The sequence below is a fragment of the Giraffa tippelskirchi genome, chromosome 8 (assembly GCF_054371585.1).
Source record: "Giraffa tippelskirchi isolate mGirTip1 chromosome 8, T2T-mGirTip1v1.2.pri, whole genome shotgun sequence".
Taxonomy (NCBI): Eukaryota; Metazoa; Chordata; class Mammalia; order Artiodactyla; family Giraffidae; genus Giraffa; species Giraffa tippelskirchi.
The window spans coordinates 743,426-765,289 of record NC_137282.1 but is presented as its reverse complement, the minus strand read 5'-3'; the positions used below and the strand labels follow the sequence as shown (position 1 = coordinate 765,289).

General features: G+C 40.1%; 1 long non-coding RNA gene across 1 annotated transcript in view; it reads right to left on the bottom strand.

Annotated features, from left to right (window-relative positions):
• The window catches only part of LOC145518602 (uncharacterized), a 40,901-nt gene extending 31,711 nt beyond the window's left edge, over positions 1-9,190 (bottom strand). The window contains exons 1-2 of the long non-coding RNA XR_014063023.1: positions 9,078-9,190; positions 5,140-5,250 (exon numbers count right to left, since the gene is read on the bottom strand). This is a non-coding gene — a long non-coding RNA (uncharacterized LOC145518602). The remainder of the gene's footprint in view (positions 1-5,139; positions 5,251-9,077) is intronic.
• Between the last annotated feature and the right edge of the window lie 12,674 nt (positions 9,191-21,864).

Below are 21,864 nucleotides of genomic sequence, written 5' to 3'. Positions count from 1 at the left end.
GGTAAGAGGCTGGTGTCCATACTACTCAGAAGCCTCAAAGTACCCAGAGAAGAATTAATTTAAATGGAAAGTGAAAGAAAGTGAGTCACTCAGTTGCGTCTGACTCTTTGTGAACCCGTGGACTGTAGCCTACCAGGCTCCTCCGTCCATGGGATTCTCCAGGCAAGAACACTGGAGTGGCTGCCATTTCCTTCTCCAGGGGATCTTCCCGACCCAGCGATTGAACGCGGGTCTCCAGCACTGCAGGCGGCTGGTTTACCGTCCGAGCCACCAGGGAAGCCCCAACCTAAATGGGGCAATCCTCAAGAGTAGTGCTTCTAGGAACCTGGCAGAAGGAAAGGGTACTTTTCCCTGGAGGAACACCCATTAATCAGGCCCTCAAATTATGATATTGATAGCATTTGATACTGATGGCATATGAAAATAATGCAATGAAAAACTCAAAGAAACAGATCACATAAACTATAAACCCACGATTATCAGATACAAAACAGTAAATATGTTGATAACATTAAAAAAAGAGGTTATAAAAAGAATGTATAGATGAAAAAGCAATCAAAAACAAATAGGCTGCTTTGGAAAAGAAACAAACAAAATTTCTTGAAATGAGACAAGTGTCAAAGCTCAATGAATGGGACTAATAGCAAATTAGGTGCAAATTAAGAGGTTATTAGTGATCTAGAATATAGACATAAACATGTTGAAAGAAAATATCAGAAGGTAAAATGATGGAGACCAAGAAAGCTGAAAAAACAAGATGGGTAGAGTGGGCTTATTTATCACATGTCCAACTGAAATTACAGAGACAGGGAAGAGAGAAAAAGAAGGAAGGGAAACATGCCCAGCTCACTGTATGAGCTTTACTGACAGGTACTAGAGCAGGAGGAGAACACGCAAAGAAGGAAAACTGCAGGGCAAATTACAGAACACACAAACTCATGGAAATACATTTACATATATAAATTCATTTTTATATATAAATGATGTTTTTAATGAAATTATTGAACAATGAAAATAAATAAACTATAGCACCTGCATAGAATTCCAGAAACATAACATTGAAAATAGTCATGAAAGAATACAAGATTCTTTTTTTTTGCAAAGTGATCAATAATTTGGCAAAATAAACATCTCCAAACAGTTGATAATGTTTGTAATACCAGAAGAAAGCAATAGAGGCAATAGAACATTTTTTTTTTCACTCTTCAATATTAAAGAAGTGAGGGCTTCTATGGTGGCCCCGTGGTAAAGAACTCGCCTGCCAACCCATGCAGGAGACACAGGTTCCATCCCTGGGTCGGGAGGATCCCCTGGAGAAGAAAATGGCAACCTGCTCCAGTATTCTTAGTTGGAAAATACCATGGACAGGGGAACCTAGGGGGCCACATGTCACAGGGTCATGAAAGAGTCAGACACAACTTTGCAACTAAACACCAAGAAACAACTCTCAGTCTGCCCCACTCCCTCCTCCCCCTGGTGTATCCACAAGTTCATTCTCCGCATCTCCATTCCTTCCCTACAGATATTTTTTGTTTTTTTTTTTTATTCTGGACTTGGAAATTACTCACTCTAAAGGTAATGTGGAGAAAGGAATGGCAATCCACTCCTGTATTCTTGCCTGGAAAATTCCATGGACAGAGGATCCTGGCGAGTTGCAGTCCATGGGGTCACCAAGAGTCGGACTGGACTGAGCACCCACTGAGCTGAGGGTAATGATGGTCCAATAAAGGATTTTAAACAGAAAAGCAATATATTCTAGATTTGTATATAAGAAAATCACTCTGCCATGTAAATATTTTAAGTTTGAAAAAGACTAAAGGAATGATGTGTAGAGCACTGTTGAAGAAATCTAGGTATTCTAGGACAAAGGGGTGAAATGGATGGATTTAAGACATATCTAAGAGGTATAGAAGCAACAGAATGTAAAGTAACTAGATGACAAAGCAAAGCAAAGAAAGGATCATAGATGACAGTAGATTTGAGTCTTGGGAAATTGAGTAGAGCGTGGAGTCAATCACTTAGCCTTAGGAATGAGTGAATAAGCAAAGTGGGCACCAGATGATGTGCTTGGCTTTGGAAAAGTTGAATTTGAGGTGTCTGGGCACTGCCCGAGGGCATCTGACCTGATGCCAGTCTGAGGTCAGGAAACAGGTCCGCCTGGAGGCAAACATTCAGGGAGCATCAGTTTCCGACAGACAACTGAAGACAGGATTTTGAGACCTTTCTCAGGGAACGTGTGTAGTTCGAGAAGAGAAAGACTGAAATTCCTAAAGAACTCCAATATATATATATATATATGTTTTAATTTGTATTTTATATTGGAGCATATTGGCTCAGACTATAAAGAATCTGCCTGCAGTGCAGCAGACCTGCTTCAATCCCTGAGTCAGGAAGATCCCCTGGAGAAGGAAGTGGCAACTCACTCCAATACTCTTGCCTGGGAAATCCCATGGACAGAGGAGCCTGGTGGGGTACAGTCCATGGGGTCACAAAAGAGTCAGATGTGACTGAGCAAATAACACTCACTTTTTTCATAGTTGATTAACAACGTCGTGTTAGTTTTATGTGTAGAACAAAACGATCTGTTATAGATATACATGTATCTACTCTTTCTCGAATTATTTTCCCATTTAGGTTGGGACAGAATACTGAGTAGAGTTCCCTGTGCTATACAGCAGGCTTCCCTGGTGGCTTAGAGGGCAAAGAACCTGCCTGCAATGCAGGAGACCAGGGTTCAACCCCTGGGTCAGGAAGATCCCCTGGAGAAGGAAATAGCAACCCACTCCAGTATTCTTGCCAGAATTCCCCGGACAGAGGTGCTTGGATGTGCTATGCAGTAGATCTTTGCTGTTTATCCATTTTAAATATAGCAGTGCGAACATGTCCATCCCAGACTCCCAGCCTATCCCTCCTCCTGCCCTTCCCGCGATCCAATATTTTTAAAGTATGGAAAAAATAGGTCTTCCAATTAGAAGTCAAAAGCTAAGAGAAAAAAACTGGGAGGCAAATCAAAAGCATGGAAGTATGGAAACCATAGGATCTGTAAGACTAACAGGGCTAAATGTCAGAGACAAGTTGAGTAAGATGAGGGATGTCAGCTGCTGATCAGAAGTGGCAAAAAAGGATTGATGACATCCTTATAGTAAAAACTATAACACAATGTCAAGGATAATGAAAGAAGGGATGCCCAGAGGATATTTAAACAACACAGCAAAAGCCTTTATAGAATTTAATTGGCTGGTTAATTGTATCAGGGAAGCAAACAAACAAACAAAAAATTAGGAAGGATGTGACGTCATAGATTTAGATTCTTAGAAGATGAAAAGACTACCTTCTTTTTACTAATCAAATTGCTAGTAAGTGGGTTCTAGAGGTTATGAGAATTGAAAGATATGAGCCTATATGCTCCACTACACTTTAGAGTTTGGGGCCTGAGACTCCTTCAGTGAATGGCTATATCATCTTCTCAATGTACGTTTTCATTCAGTATTACTTTTATTTATATTCTTTTCATCTCCACCATCCTATCAAGACCTTCTCCCTCCTCTCAACGTTTTAGAAAAATAAAACAAAAATTGAATTTACAATAAAAAGTTAAGTTTCACTTCCAAAATCATTGAAATAGACTTTTTCTTGGCTTTTCTGGGAATTACATCCATGAATAAACCCCGTTCAAGTTCCATGTAACTGGAGCGAGCAATTAGGACTGCAGTCAAGGGTGACACCTCTGAGGAGAGAGAGAATCTGCTGACTTCTGCAGCAAATAGAGACACATATGTTGCTGAGCTGATTTGATTATGGCATAATAATTTAGTACAACATATTCTTTTCAAATTGTTCACAATCAACATTTGGTATAGATAATAAAAAAAGGACATATGGGTTTGCCATCACACTTTAATCATTTGCACTCTGTGTAAATGATTTTCTCTCAATTAAAGATTCACGGCATACTTCAAGTCATATCTCTCACAGTTTATACATAATGTAGAAAACTCTTTACCATGAACCATTTGCCAGTGGCAATATCTTTCATCTGATATTAGCAGAGGCAATTCCTCCCTTGTGGTATGTTTTAGCATATCGTACTAATTTACTTGTAGGTAATATTCTCATTGTAGCCATATCCCATGATAACATTTATTAGCATCCAGGAAGAAGCCCTTGTTCTCTATACAATTTGACTCAGGTTTTTGCTGTTTTATTAGCATTTCTGACCTTGCCTTCACAACAGAACTGCTCAATAAAAGGAAAGCAGGCTTATCTCCCCAGACCCATTGCCCTCATGATATCTGTTCTGAGCACAGCTATGTATACCAGAAAGATCAACATTCTGCCTCCTTTTCTATCTGACTTTTAGGTATTCTCTAAAGTATAATTGTTCTTCATGTTCCCAAATGACTGAATTGTGCTGCTGTCAAAAATCTCTTCCAGTTTACTTTGTGTCAGAAACCATGTACTTGCCAAGAGCTGTAGGTCACTTTGTATCTCTCTAAAGGAAAAAACAAAGAGAAAGAAATTCTTCTCCCACCTGTGCACTTAGGAAATTATTTGTCTCAACATGTGGGCAAGGTCCTCCGGATAAGCAGCAACTGTGGAAGCAGATGAAAAGTCTGAGCAGAATCAGGCTTGCCCACATGTCGAGAATGGAGTCAGGGAATGAAGCTGGATGGTGCCTCAATATTCACCTCGTTCAAAAGCTCATAAAGTCAACAGTCATTTATTTCTCCAAAACCACAGTCTGTGGTCAGAAAGCTCCTTTAGTCCCAAAGTGCATCTTGCTGTGTGAGGCTTGGTCAGGAATTTGCACATCTCCCCTTGTCCTTGCCCACTCAGATGGCATCCCCGAAGCGAAACATATACAAACCTAGTGTCCTCCATCCAATCCTAACCATTAAAGCTGGTTTCTTAAGGGCATCATCCCCATTAGTAAGTGAAGTCTGAGACTGGTTGGACAGCCAGGAGCTTAGTATACGGCGGTCTTTGGAGTGAGCCCTCCAATCTCATCCAAGGGCTGGAGCCTTTCCCTAAATCCAGACTCACTCACATGGAATCCATGAATTCCAGCTTTTGATGCATTCTTGACACTGGAATGTGACATGTTGTCATACTGCCACAGATTAACACAGTCTTACTTACTAGCTAAGCTCCATCCAACTGTGATTTCTTCAGTCTAATATGGAAGCAAAACAACTCACTTCACTCCTCTGAAGATGGCTTGCCTCCAAGTGAGCAGAACTCTGCTTTCTCCTGAGAACAGAACACTAAATTATGTCTTTGTTCTGAATAACTTCTCAACTATTAATGCAGAATAAAAGAATATTAAGTTTCCTAGGAGCTACATCATGCTGTTAACTTTTGAATTTACAAAATGCTAACACTTCTGCAAATAGCAGTTATATGTTAATTGGTTAAGTCATTTTTATAGCTAGCTAGAGTCAGGTATCTTTCTATGAGTGTTTGTGCAGGTTGGTTTTGCAAGCCCAGAAATTTTCAGCTACATAATGTATTTTATTTTGCTTTATTCAGCAAATCATTCTTTCTTACTTAGATACTTGCACAGAGGCTTTCTTCATGAACAATATGTAAAGTTTAGGTTGTAACCTGTGCCATTTAAAAATATCATAACAGTGTTTCCTCTATACTCATTTGAATTATTGGTTAAATTTAGGGCTAAATGTAACCAAGGACAAAGCCTATCTTTTCCCACAAAAATCCTCCTTTAATTTGTGTTTCTAATCTAATAATTATCACTTTGGAGTCATCATAACTTGATAAATTGCAGGTTACAAAACTATGTCACAGTTTTCTATACCTCAGTATTTCAAAGATGCAATGAGATATTTTATTAAATATAAGGGAGTTTTTGAAGATACATCACCAGTTTATAATTAAGGAACTGAAACTCAATGAAATTAAGAAATAATACCTGCTCATCTCCTATCTTCCAGAAGTTCTACTGTTCTCAAAAAAGTCTTAATTAACAGTAATCTAATTCTTTATTTGTTCATCCACGAAACTAGTGTTTAGTTACTATGACAAGGGGCTTCTTCAACTTCACATACCACTCTGACGACTTTTGTTCTTGTTGCTCAGTCAGTCACGTCTAACTCTTTGTGACCCATGGACTGCAGCACACCAGGCTTCCCCGTCCTTCACCATCTCTGGGAGCTTGCTCAAACTCATGTCCATTAAGTTGGTGATGCCATCCAACCATCTCACCCTCTGTTGCCCCATTCTCCTCCCGCCTTCAATCTTTCCCAGCATTAGGGTCTTTTCCAATGAGTCAGTTCTTCACATCAGATGGACAAAGTATTGGAGTTTCAGTTTCAACATCAGTCCTTCCAATGAACATTCAGGACTGATTTCCTTTAGGATGGACTGGTTGGGTCTCCTTGCAGTCCAGGGGACTCTCAAGAGTCTTCTCCAACACCACAGTTCAAAAGCATCAGTTCTTCCACGCTCAGCTGTCTCTGTAGTCCAACTCTCACATCCATACATGACCACCGGATAAACCATAGCTTTGACAAGACGGACCTTTGTCAGCAAAGTGATGTCTCTACTTTTCAATGTGTTGTCTAGGCTGGTCATAGCTTTTCTTCCAAGGAGCAAGCATCTTTAGATTGCATGGCTATAGTCGCCATCTGCAGTGATTTTGGAGCCCTGGAAAATAAAAATCTGTCACTCTTTCCATTTTTTCCATCTATTTGCCATGAAGTGATGGGACCGAATGCCATGATGTTCCTTTTTTTGAATGCTGAATTTTAAGCCAGTTTTTTTCACTCTTTTCTTTCACTTTTGTCAAGAGGCTCTTTAGTTCCTCTTCACTTTCTGCCATTAGGGTGATGTCATCTGCTCTGTGCACTCCTTCATACCCCGAGTCTAACAGAGTCTAGCAAAGGATGGGCACTAAATAAATCTTTGCCAAAAGAAAAGTTATTATCTCTTCACCAATATTAGGCTTCAGGTATATCTTTAACTGTACATGCTCTGTCATTTTGAGCTTAAAACTAAATCTCTTTGGCAGAAGAAATAGCTAAAATAAAAATCAAATAATCTCATATTCTCCATTTAATCTTTTTTCATTTTCTGGTCTATGCTAATGCTCTGTCCCTTCTTGATGCTAAAATATTTGAGGTCCTACTGATTAGTCTTTGCAATTATTTTATGATATTTGAACTGTAGTTTTAGCCATAATATTTTTATTTCATATAATAACAACTTCTTTTTCTTCATAAAGTCTACCAATAATGTCCATATCAAAATAAAAATATTTCAACTGATACTATACTCATAATGATGAAACTTGGACATTGAGAAATAATGTATATATATATATATATATATTTTTTTTTTTTTTTAAATATAGTGATGCTATGTTTGTGAATCAAGACTCAAATCCATGATTACTATTGTGGGCAACTGATCTTCCACTGTCCTTTAGCTACCTTCCCAACTCTTTTGTAATCACCTCTGATTAAATACTCACTCTTTCTAACCTCTCTAAGTGCCCTTGGAAAAGTAGCTTTAATTGAAAATATGTCTACGAAAATAAACTGTTTTTTTATGGATACCTCCTCATTTGCTTTGCCACTTAGATCATTTATATATTCAGCTTTTTATTTTTGCATACTTCTGTCCATCTTGAATCATTTTTCTTAGAGTATCTCAGCCCATGAGAGTGCTAAGTTCCTTCAAACGGGGCTTTAAAAATTGGCCATATAAAGTAAGCCCTCTTGACAATATCAAATGTCAAGAAGTAAGAAAATTTCTTGCAAGATCTCATTCTCTAATATACTTTCTCTTTTAGTGCTTATCCTGGCAAAGATTATAAGTTTCTACTCTCACATACTAAACCCTCATATTTCTATTATTTTCAGAGGCTTCTGACTTACTGATGGAACACTGACTCAAACAATACTCTAGAGAAAATTTAGCATGTGAGTTCTGGGAAGCATGTGCAATAATGTTTATAGCAAATAATAGCCAAATACTCACAATAGGAGGATTTTAAAAGTTAGCTCAAAGAAATGCGCTCTTTATCAAAAGAGGGAATGAAGTGAAATGAACAGAGATTAAGACTTCCCAATATACAATATTATCGTTGTCAATAATTCATTTCAGCCTATTAAATAGCAGTTTTTAAAACTTCACCTATATTTATCCTCAGTAAAATACTAGAAAACTGAATCCAATAACACTTAAAAAAAGAATCACAAACCATGACCAAGAAAGATTTATCCCAGGCATGCAAGAATTCTTCAATATATGCAAATAAATCAATGTTATATACCATGTTTGAAAACTGAAAAATAAAAACCATCCATATGATCCTCTCAATAGATACAGAAAAAGCTTTTGAAAAAAATCGGCACCCATTTATGGTAATGTCTCCAGAAAGTGGGCATAGAGGTAACTTTCCTCAACATAATAAAGATCATATACAACAAACCCACAGCAAATATCATTTTCACAGTGAAAAAGAGAAAGAATTTCCTCTATGATCAGGAATAAGAAAAGGATATTCACTCTCACCACTTTTATTCAACATAGTTTTGGAAGTCCTAGCCACAGCAATCAGAGGAGAAAAAGAAATAAAGAAATCCAAATTGCAAAAGACGAAATAAAACTGTCACTGTTTGTAGATGATGTGATAGTATGCATAGAAAATCCTACAGATGCTACCAAAAAACTACTAAAGTTTATCAACAAATTTGGCAAAGTTGCTGAATACAAAATTAACAGACAGAAATCTCTTGCATTCCTATACACTAACAACAAAAGATAAGAAAGAAAAATCAAGGAAATAATCACATTCATCATCACATCAAAAATAATAAAATACCCAGGAATAAACCTACCTAAGGAGGCAAAAGACCTGCACTCAGAAAACTCTAAGATACTGAAGAAAGATATCAAGGGTAACACAACAGATGGAGAGATATACCATGTGTTTGGATTGAAAGAATCATATTACAAAAATGATTCTATACTATCCAAAGCAATCTACAGATTCAATGCAATTCCTATCAAAATATCAATGGCATTTTTCACATAATTAAAACAAAAATTCTTACAATTTATGTGGAAACATGAAAGACCCCCTAATAGCCAAAGCAATCTTGAGAAAGAAAAATTTAGCTGGAGGAATCAGGCTCCCTGATTTCAGATGATACTACAAAGCTACAGTAATCAAAAGAACACAGTGCTGGCATGGAAACAGAAGCAGATCAATGGAACAGAATAGAATGTCCAGAGATAAACCCATGCACCTATGGGCACCTTATCTTTGACAAAGGAGGCAAGAATATACAATGGAGAAAAGAAAATTTCTTCAGTAAGTGGTGCTGGGAAAACTGGACAGCTACATGTAAAAGAATGAAATTAGAAAACTCATTACAAATAACATACACAAAAGCAATGGATAAAAATCTAAATGTTAGGATAGATACTATGAAACTCTTAGAGGAAAACATAGGCAGAACACTCTCTGACATAAATTGCTGCAAGATCTTTTTTAATCCACCTTCTAAAGTAATGGAAATAAAAGCAAAAATTAACAAATGGGACCTAATTAAACTTAACAGCTTTTGCACAGCAAAGGAAACCATAAACAAAATGAAAAGATAACCCATAGAATGGAAGAAAGTATTTGTAAATGAAATGACTAACAAGGGATTAACCTCCAAAATATACAAAAAGCTCATGCAACTCAATAATAAAAAAACAAATAATCATAAAATGGGCATAAAACCTAAATCAACATTTTTCTAAAGAAGACATACAGATGACCAAAACAAGCATATGAAAAGATGCTCAACATCACTAATTAATACAGAAATGCAAACCAAAACTACAATGAAGTATCATCTCACACCAGTCAGAATGACAATCATCAAAAAATTTACAAACAATAAATGTTGGAAAGGGTATTGAGAAAAGGAAACCCTTCTGTACTGTTGGTGGGAATGTAAAGTGGTGCAGCCAGTATGGAGAACAGTGTGAAGGTTCCTTAAAAAGCTGAAAATAGAGTTACCACATGATCCAACAATCCCACTCCTGGGTATATACGTGGAGAGAAATCCATAATTCAAAAAGATAACAAGCACCCCAATGTTTGTGGCAGCATCGTTTACAACACCCAGGACCTGACAACACCCCAAATGTCCATCAACACAGGCATGGATAAAGGAGATGCGGTACCTATATACAGTGGAATATTATTCAGCAATAAAAAAGAATGAAATAATGCCATCTGTAGTAGTGTGGATGGACTCGGAGACCATCAGTTCTTCCCATGAGGTGCAGGGGTAAAGAATTCACCTTCCAAGTCAGGAGGTGCAAGAGACACTGGGCTTGATCCCTGGATCAGGAGGAACTCCTGGAGAAGAAAAGGGCAACGCACTCCAGCATTCTTGCCTGGGAAACCCTGTGGACAGAAGAGCCTGGTGGGCTGCAGTCCAGGAGGCCGCAGAGAATCGGACAGGACTGAGCACACGGCACACACAGAGATTGTCGTACTGAGTGAAGAAAGTTAGAAAGAGCAGGACAAACATCACGTGATGTTACTTACATGGGGATCTAAAAACAATGGTAAAGATGAATTTATCTACAAACAGAACCAGAGTTACAGATGTAGAAAACAATTGTATAGTTACCAGCAGGGAAAGAGGAGGAGGGATAAATTGAGAGACCAGGATTGACATATACACACTGTTATATATAGAATTGGAGAAGGAAATGGCAACACACTATAGTATTCTTGCCTGGAAAATTCCAAGGACAGAGGAGCCTGGCAGGCTAGAGTCCATGTGGTTGCAAAGAGTCAGCCACGACCGAGCAACTGAGCACATATACAAAACGTATACAATTCAGTTCAGTTCCTCAGTCGTGTCCGACTCTTTGCAACCCCATGGACTGCATCACACCAGGCCTCCCTGTCCATCACCAACTTCCAGAGCTTGCTCAAACTCATATCCATGGAGTCAGTGATGCCATCCAACCATCTCATCCTCTGTCGTCCCCTTCTCCTCCTGCCTTCAATCTTTCCCAGCATCAGGGTCTTTTCAAAAGAGTCAGTTCTTCATATCAGGTCCAAAGAAATTGGAGTTTGGATTGAAAATCCAAAGAATTGGAGTTTCAGCTTCAGCATCAGTCTTTCCAATGAATATTCAGGAAATGCTGCTTAATACTCTGTAAAGATCTATACAGGAAAAGAATCTAAAAAAGAGTGAATATATGTATATATGTATATATATATATATATGTATGTATGTATGTATGTATGTATATATATAACGGATTCACTTTGCTGTACAGCAGACTGTATCCAACATTGTAAATCAACTATACTCCAATAAAAATTAAAGGCAAAGAACAAACAAAAAAAAAAGAAAAATAGCTATTTTAATCTGCACAGAAAAAACTTTATGAGTTGAACATTTTTACTAGTATCATTATTATTGTAATTATTATTAGAAGTAGTAGTTTCCCTTTGTAGGTTCATAAAATTTAAGACATTTCCCCAAGATTATAAAACCAGTAAACAATAAGATAATTTCAGATTAAAATCCATACTTTTCCGTCTTCAAATCTAGGCTTCTTGTAGGCAAGACGTCTCTAAGACACCCTCTGCCATCAGATTCCTGCATCACGTATGTTCCCCAGACCTTAAATGATGCTCTCCTCATTCCTTTGGTGAAGAAAGTACAGGTTCATACACCCTCTAAAAATGAACATTAAAGCTTTTTCACATGCTAAGATCTTAGATGAATTAGCATTTCATACTCCCCCAAAGCTAGTGGAGGTGATGAAATTCCAATTGAGCTATTTCAAATTCTAAAAAATGATGCTGTGAAAGTGCTGCACTCAATATGCCAGCAAATTTGGAAGACTCAGCAGTGGCCACAGGACTGGAAAAGGTTAGCTTTCATTCCAGTCCCAAAGAAAGGCAATCCCAAACAATGCTCAAACTACTGCACAATTACACTCATCTCACAGGCTAGCAAATTAATGCTCAAAATTCTCCAAGCCAGGCTTCAACAGTATGTGAACTGCGAACTTTCAGATATTCAAGCTGGATTTAGAAAAGGCAGAGGAACCAGAGATCAAATTGCCAACATCTTCTGGAACATTGAAAAAGCAACAGAGCTCCAAAAACCCATCTACTTCTGCTTTATTGACTATGCCAAAGCCTTTGACTGTGTGGATCACAACAAACTGGAAAATTCTGAAAGAGACCACCTGACCTGCCTCCTGAGAAACTCATATGAAGGTTAAGAAGCAACAGTTAGAACAAGACTTGGAACAAAAGACTGGTTCCGCATTAGAAAAGGATTATGTCAAGGTTGTATATTGTCACCCTGCTTATTTAACTTATATGCTGAACATATCATGCAAAATGCCAGGCTGAATTAAGCACAAACTGGAACCAAGATTGCCCGGAGAAATATCAATAACCTCAGATATGCAGATGACACCACCCTTATGGCAGAAAGTGAAGAAGAACTAAAGAGCCTCTTGATGAAAGTGAAAGAGGAGAGTGAAAAAGTTGGCTTAAAGCTCAACATTCAGAAAACTAAGATCATGGCATCTGGTCCCATCACTTCATGGGAAGTAGATGGGGAAACAGTGGAAAGAGTGTTAGACTTTATTTTTTGGGGCTCCAAAATCACTGCTGATGGTGATTGCAGCCATGAAATTAAAAGACGCTTACTCCTTGGAAAGAAGGTTATGGCCAACCTAGATAGCATATTTAAAAGCAGAGACATTACTTTGCCAACAAAAGTCCGTCTAGTCAAGGCTACGGTTTTTCCAGTGGTCATGTATGGATGTGAGAGTTGGACTGTGAAGAAAGCTGAGCACCGAAGAATTGATGCTTTTGAACTGTGGTGTTGGAGAAGACTCTTGAGAGTTTCTTGGACTGCAAGGAGATCCAACCAGTCCATCCTAAAGGAGATCAGTCCTGGGTGTTCATTGGAAGGACTGATGTTGAAGCTGAAACTCCAATACTTTGGCCACCTGATGTGAAGAGCTGACTCATTTGAAAAGACCCTGATGCTGGGAAAGATTGAAGGCAGGAAGAGAAGGGGACGACAGAGGATGAGATGGTTGGATGGCATCACTGACTCAATGGACATGAGTTAGTAAACTCTGGGAGCTGGTGATGGACAAGGAAGCCTTGTGTGCTGCAGTCCAGGGCATTGCAAAGAGTTGGACATGACTGAGAGACTGAACTGAACTGAACTGACTTCCTCTGAGTGCAGTACAGCTGAATGTGACCATTTGGGAAAGCAACGTATCAAGTATGAGAGCCCTAGGAGTTGCCCATTGCCTTTATCACACCTTTGGGTGAAATACCCACTCACAAAGCTAAGCTAGTGAAAGCTTTGGCAAACTTTTGTAGAGGTATTCCATGAATGGGAGTAACTGTATGCACCACGGGCTGAAGGTCCAGTATGCTACTTCACAAATGTATCTTGTTCTTCGTTTTGACCAATGAAGAGACTGAGGTTGAAGAAAGGTCAGTGGCAAGTCCAAGGCCACACAGTGAGCTGCTACAGGGTAGAGACAGTTCTCACATCCAGATCTGACTTTAAAGCTCATCCTCTTTCCATAAAAAGAGGGGGCTCCCCCACACTTGCGTCGCCTCGAAGTCTCCTGTGAATTCTCCTGCTGACTGTGCTGTACCCGTCCAGCAGGCGGGGACCTGAACAATCAGCCCCACTCCCCAGGCTGGAGGAACACAACTTACGCTCTCCGAGAACAGAAAGGGCAAACATTATTAGACTTTTCTAGTCGGTTGGGGAATGAGGCGGTGCTTAACTGCAGTAGCTCACAGGAACACCATCCTCGCTGTTTAGAAGAAAGTGAAGTGAGCAATAAGATAGTTTAGAAATCTATTGATGACCCTTTTTTTTTTTCATTACATTAAGTTCCCTACATACGAACTTGCCAGTTGCAAACTTTCAGGGATGCAAGCATGCCTTCCATCAACCTCGGACCTCAGTGACACTTCACAGTTTTTCCTGTCTCCTGTCGCTGACGATTCTTCAGCTCTACCATCTCCCGCCTCCTCTCCCTGCTGCAGTTGTGACTCTTATTTCCTGGTCTCAGTGCCAGCCTCTGCAGGCCAGCTGTTGCACTGTAGTTTTGTACTTTTCAAGGTACTGTACTGTAGGAGTAAAAAAGTTTTATTTTTTTGCTTTGTTAATGTGCTGTTTATGTGAAAAGTATTATAAAGCTATTACAGTACTACATAGTCGATTGTGTTAGTTGGGTACCTAGGCTAACATTGTTGGATTTACTAACAAATTGGACTTATAAACACACTCTCAGAATAGACCTTATTCATATGTAGGGGAGTTACTGAACATAACAACTTTCTTGATTCCTCAGAGCTACCTTGTGTGTTAGATATTCTTGTCATTGCTGTTAATGTTATTTTCTTTAGTTTCAAAATTGAAAGAGTTCAGATGCCTTGCCTAAAATCACACAGCTACTACCACTACAATCAATAATCCACATTCAAATTTCCTATTTTCTAACTCCCAATCTGAATTTTTTCCACAATATTTTGCAATGTATAGCTAACTTTTTGTCACTGAGATATACAATTCCATTTGCATGCCATAAGAACCATTAAAACCTATTTTGAATGAGCAGAAAATAGGATGTGTGACTTCTGATAACTTGGAGGTAAAGAATCAAAGAATCCAGGAGTTTGATTACGAAACTGCAGTATCTACTTGACCCACAGCAATACCACCCATTTGGATTGGACTTTCTGACAATCATTGTGAGGTAGTGGACTTCCACTGTTTAAAATTGCTGCTCCTCCCAGGAAATGACTCCAACATAAAGAATCAGCCTTTATGCATAACTGTATAGCGAAGATAAGGTCCAACACTAAGAGAATAAAGTCAGCTATTAGTTTTAGGAGAGCAAGGGGAAAGCTGTGGTCAGGAAATAATCCCAGGGATCAGGACCCAGGAATTTCAGAAACAAATCAGGAAACAAAATGCATGAGGGGAGAACATTCAAGAGACAGACCACACCTGATACCCGGGAAGAACTCTTCTTGTGTAACAGCCATATGGCTTCTGGGTTGCCCTGAAAAAGGACATGAGGGAGGAGAAAAATGTAAACTGTGACTGAGGAGATAAACATCATAGATTATCTCTGTGAAAGGAAAAAGCCCAACAAGATAGTTTATTTAACTATTTCATAGACTGGGAAGTAGAAATACTGGAAAAACTATTACTTACAGCTAATCTGAGAGCTGGCGGAGGACAGAGGAGCCTGGCTCCTCTGCTATAGTCCACGGGGTCGCAAAGCGTCAGACACGACTTACTGACTGAACAACAAAAACAGTTCAATCCCATACCTGCCCAGTTTGCAGCAGTGGCAACATAACCCTCAGGCTCTGTGAAGAGTATTTCCTAACCCTAACGCAAGGACGGGAACCTATGATTTTCACATCCTCAATGAAGTAGGACTGACAGGGAAAAAGCACTCCTATTTTTCCATTTTTACACTGAGAAGTACATTATAATATCTTTTCCCCAGCTCTTCTGACATCCAGTTGCTCTTTTGTACAAGGAAAAGTGTGAATGGACATGTAGGGAATCTCAGGAGGAACAAAAATTGTGGGATTAACATTGTCTTAAAAGTGACTAAGAATGTTAAGAGAAAGATATCTTCATTTTTTTTAAAACAAAGGGTTTACCTAATATTCATCTAGCTTTTGAATATACGGTACTGTATCAAATATATACAATTACAAATGACTTCTACATAGCACCTATACAATTAAAACATTATCCAGGTTATCAACGTGACCCTGTTCTTTAATCCAGCCCCAGTGACTTTTGTGGAAAAGAAAACTGAGCAGATTCTAGAAAAACTCATTTCCCACATAATGAATAATTATATACACCATATATTTATCAGAAATTAGATCCAAATGCAGTGTACCTACCCACCAGCTGTCAAGAGTGACTGACACATTTGGTAATTATAATGTGATTTTGAAGGGAATATATTACCAGTTTGACATCTGGAAATCAGAAATCTAAATACTTATGCAAGTCTCTAGTGAAGATGTGTCTCAACTTGTATTTGTGTCATGCCTTTTTAAATGCCATTTTTAAAGTCATTTTCCATTTTAAAGGCATCCTTGCTGAATCTGCTGTCATTGCAGCTCAGCTCCTACATTTCACAAATGGTGTTAATCCAACTAGCTTATGGTACAGCTGACCCCATTATCTATAGCTGAAATGATAAACTAGGTTTTCCTTGAGTACAAAAAAAAAGGAAACATTTGATTATGTTATTATTCTAATGTCTATTAATAAAAAGGACACTGATATAATTTCTGATAAATACATAACTCCACATATGGCCCTGTTTTTATGCCAGAAATGTTGGCTTGATGTGGTTGAGGAAGATTATTTAGTAAGGATATATCAGTGGAATCGATGATGTTTTAAATGAATGTACGCTATACAGAGAAAGATACAATTGCAGAAATCTCACTCACTAATGCCGTGTGTCTAAGGAGACATGATATTAGTTCTAGTCACACAGGCATTCCTCAGTGTTTTAACAATGGCAGTGTTAATGGCAGAACAAACTTAGAGACATATTCTGACGAGCATTTTGATGAAGCTCCCGATTTTTGAGAGGATTATGCTCTAGTTTCTTGGTCTTCGTATTTGAGACGCTCAATGACCACCTTCTACCGAGAGAGAGAAACAAAACTGTCGAAATTCAAACACGGCCGCGGGGGCCCTGCCCGGGGGAACCTGGGGCAGCTTGGGTGTCTCATCCCCGCAGGACCCTGTAAGACGTTCCCGAGGGAGACTTCAAGTTACCAAACTCTAAGCACAGAGACTATCTTCGAGACCACAGTTTGAGTTAAAGTTTTCTTTCCACTTTATTTTATTAAAAAGTAATGCAAACACCTGTTTCTTCAGAGAACTGAGGAGGGCAAAAAGAGAGACTTATGGAAGATCGCTGTCGCTCAGTTGCTCTGTCATGTCCGACTCTGTGACCCCATGGACTGCAGCCCGCCAGGCTTCCTTGTCCTTCGCTACCTCCCGGAGTTTTGCTCAAACTCATGTCCATTGAGTCGGTGATGCCATCCAGTCACCTCATCCTCTGTCGTCCCCTTCTCCTCCTGCCCTCCATCTTTCCCAGCATCAAGGTCTTTTCCACTGAGTTTTCTCTTCTCATCAGGTGGCCAAAGTATTGGAGCTTCAGCTTCAGCATCAGTCCTTCCAATGAATATTCAGGGGTGATCCTTTAGGATGGACTGGTTGGATCTCCTTGCAGTCCAAGGGACTCTCAAGAGTCTTCTCCACACCACAGTTTGAAATCATCAGCTCTTCAGTGCTCAGCCTTCTTATGGTCCAATTCTCACATCCATACATGACCACTGGAAAAAACATAGCTTTGACTATATGGACCTTTGTCAGCAAAGTGATGTCTCTGCTTTTTAATATGCTGTCTAGGTTGGTCGTAGCTCTTCTCCCAAGGAGCAAGCATCTTTTAATTTCATGGCTGCAGTCACCATCTGCAGTGATTTTGGAGCCCAAGAAAAAATGGTTAGCTCCTAAATTTTAAGATGAAATAGAGAGATTTTCATTCACTAGAATGCTAAATGGAGATACTGTGTATGTATTTCAGAATATGTTACTGTGACAAGCTGATTAGGGCTGAGAGCCTAAAGTGCTTGTTCAGACAAAGAAGAGCAATGGCTACCTGTATCAGGAAGCATCTTGGTAACCAGTAACTTGACGTGTTTCTAGAAGGACAAGAGGATACGAATCTGGAGCGGTAGCAAGGAGAGAGCAGAGTTATCAACGGAGGAGATGGGAGAGACATCTAGACTTTTCTAGGAGGATCTGGGGAAGGAAGAACTGGAGCCTGGAAGGGGAGGGTAAAGACCCCTCTGAGGACACAACCTGAAAGCTTAGAAATGCTGAGTGTTTGCTGGTGTGCGGGATGAACACCTGCCCCCTGTCTGCCCCACAAACTCTCGAGTAGACAGTGGATTCCTTCCTAAGACTGTTATGTTACGCGTAGCGAGGTCTCAGGGAGCAAGAGCAGAACAGCACAAGCGGTCATATGACCGGCCGTGCGGGCAGGCCTGGCATCCGGTGCCAGAAAGAAAGCCCGACGAGACGGCAGGAGATGAGTCACTTACCGTCTCCCATGTCCTCTGCTCTGCTGTTTCTCATTAAGGCATTTTCCTCATCATTTGCAGCCACCAAATTGCGTCTACATGCTTCATAGCCCATGAACTTTAAACACATTTTTAAAAGAAAGCTCCTAATCCATTCTTTGTTCCAGAATAAAGTTTCCTAAGATCCATTCACAGAAAATGAGTCCTGTGGAACATAAATCGCTCTTAGATGCACAAAATACTCGATTCTGTGGTCAAAAAATTTGGGAAATCTTAGGTTAAGCAGTCTCTTCACTATAAAACTTTCCAGAACCTCTTTTAAGGAGAGGGTGGGACGGCTGAGAGAGTAGCGTTGACACACACACACTGCCGCGTGTAAAGCAGCTGGTGGGAAACCGCCGTGTAACACAGGCGGCTTAGCTCGGCGCTGCGTGACGACCTAGGGGTGTGATGGGGTGGGTGGGGAGAGAGGTTCAGGAGCGAGGGGACGTATGCACACTTAGAGCTGATTCACATCGTTGTACAGCAGACACCAAAACATTGTAAAGCAATTATCCTCCAGTTAAAAACAAATTTAAAAGTTATACATAAATTTCCTGTTGTGCAGAGGGTAGGTGCCTCTAACCACCATGTTACTCAAGGGTCAAGTGTTGTTTAAGACAGTGCTGTTGCTGCTTTCAGTCGCTAAGCTGCAGCTGCCTCTTTGAGACCCCGTGGACGGCAGCACGCCAGGCTCCCCTGTCTTTCACCATCTCCCGGGGTTTGCTCAAACTCAAGTACATTGAGTCGGTGATGCCATCCAACCATCTCAGCCTCTGCTGCTCTCTTCTCCTCTTACTTCGAATCTTCAATCTTTCTTCAAGATCTTTTCCAGTGGGTCAGCTCTTCACATCAGGTAGCCAAAGTATAGGAGCTTCAACTTCAGCATCAGTCCTTTCAATGAATATCAGGGATGATTTCTTTTAGGATTGACTGGTTGATCTCCTTGCTGTCCAAGATAGTGATAAGCAGAGAGTAACGTCATAAAATTCCTGAAACTTGTTACTGTAAAAAATCTCCTAATACTTGCTTTTTGATGTTACTTTTTTAAAAAATAATATATCCCTGATAGCTCAGCCGGTAAAGAATCCACCTGCAATGCAGGACACCCCAGTTCGATTCTTGGGTCAGGAAGATCCGCTGGAGAAGGGATAGGCTACCCACTCCAGTATTCTTGGGCTTCCCTTGTGGCTCAGCTGGTAAAGAATCTGCCTGCAAGGCAGGAGACCTTGGTTTGATCCCTGGGTTGGGAAGATTCCCTGGAGGAGAGAGAGGCTACCCACTCCAGTATCCTGGGCTGGAGAGTTCCACGGACTGTACAGTCTGTGGGGTCACAAAGAGTCAGACACTATTGAGCGACTTTCATTTTCACTTTCAAGGATGAGAAAAAATACATTGTGAATATCCTAGAAAAGGCCACTGTGTGTGCAACACTTTCCTAATTTCTTTGACCCCAGAATCCTTTTCTCTTATTATCTTCTGGAAATGATAGAGAGGAACCCTTTCTTAGAAACACTGCTAAAAGAAAAAAACAGTGCTACCTTCCATTTCTTATCATGCGTGAACAAAATCACATCACACATTCAAATCTTTCAGCAACAATAGCTAACACTTAATTTTCTTTCTCACATATAAGGAATCTGTAACATAGATATACCAAGTAACTTGGCCAAGGCAACAAGCATATTCTTCAGCTCACAAGGATCGCTAAGTTTTCAAGCCTTCTTGTGAGATTTGAGATGTTTGCCCTCAATACACTAGCCTAAAATGGATTCCAAGTACAATAAAACATACTTATTCTAGACACATTAAGTCTCCAAAAACTTAGTACCTTCTGGAATTTATAGCTACCACCACCCCTTTTAATTTCATACCACCATGAACCAAAGGCTCCTAAACACCTGCAAGTTCCATAGGTCAGAAAGCAGAGCTACAGGAGAGACCAGTAGGGGGTACACAATTTTAAACTGAGAAGATCAAGTCGTCTGGTGGAACTGAGCATCTTTGGGTTCAACCTTATTGAGGAAGAGCAAGACTGGCTGATGATAGACCCTAACCCCAGAGATCTGCTGGGAAGCAGGCATGTCTGCAGAAATGTGGCTTCTCAATGAGCTTGTGCCCTTGGTTCTATTTATTGCACTGTTGCACACAAACATGTGCACGTGCACACACACACACACACACATACACACACACACACACACACACACACTCCTGGCTACGCTTTCTCAGCCAGTTGATACCAGAGCCACTGCAAAGTATTAAAGATGCAACCAATGAATTAACACACCATGGAAGAAGAAATCATAGGTTTTAAGAGATAGAGACTGATTAAGAGACTGCTTAAAGAAAGTTGAGCACCAAAGAATTGATGCTTTTGAACTGTGGTGTTGGAGAAGACTCTTGAGAGTCCCTTGGACTGCAAGGAGACCCAACCAGTCCATCCTAAAGGAAATCAGTCCTGAATATTCATTGGAAGGACTGATGCTGAAGCTGAAGCTCCAATACTTTGGCCACCTGATGCAAAGAACTGACTCATTTGAAAAGATCTTGATGCTGGGAAAGATTGAAGGCAGGAGGAGAAGGGGACAAAGGACGATGAGATGGTTGGATGGCATCACCGACTCGATGGGTATGAGTTTGAGAAAGCTCCAGGAGTTGGTGATGGACAGGGAGGCCTGGCGTGCTGCAGTCCAAGGGGTCACAAAAGAGTCGGACATGACTGAGCGACCGAACTAAACTGACCTGAAGAGACTGCATGCATTTGAATTCTGCCTGTGTTGTTTTCTAATTTTGTGACCTGGACAAAGAAACAAACTTGTTTATACCTTAGTTTCCTCATCAGTAAAATGAGGACACTTTGAGGATCATTTTAAGTAATAGAAGAGAAAACATATTTTCTAGGATGCATTCCTCCTGATGTCAACCCTAAGAGATATATTCAAAGGAGAATAGTTTAGTTGGGACGTGATTTTAGGAAGTATTGCAGGGGAGTAGGATAGTAAGCCAGGGAAAGGAAGGAGGTATATTAAGGGCGTGATATCGAGTAAGTTGCTGCTGTGATTAATGAGAACTTGATTCCCCTGGGGACTCGGGGGGAAAGTGCAGAACAGAGCTGCGTTATTCAGACTGAGGGCAAGGCTGCTGGAGTATGACCTGCCAATTCTTAATCTGCCATTAGCTGAGGGCTGCTTCCAGGGGTATTCGTTTTACAGACCTTCTATCTTTTCCTATTTGTACCATTAGTGGGATCCTGTACCCAGAAGGAAGTCTCTCAAGTATAGATAGCAGAGGTGTTTTTTTCTGAAAGCAGCATTTGGTAGGAAGTGGTGAGTATTAAGAGCATTCACTACACACATAAAGTATGTGGAACAGTGTCTTACGCATCTTCAGTTCAGTTGAGTTGCTCAGTCCTGTCTGCTCCTTTGCAACTCCATGGGTTGCAGCACACCAGGCCTCCCTGTCCATCACCAACTCCCGGAGTTTACTCAAACTCATGTCCATTAAGTTGGGGATACCATCCAACCATCTCATCCTCTGCCATCCCCTTCTCCTCCCACCTTCAATCCTTCCCAGCATCAGGGTCTTTTCAAATGAGCCAGCTCTTCGCATCAGGTGGCCAAAGTACTGGAGTTTCA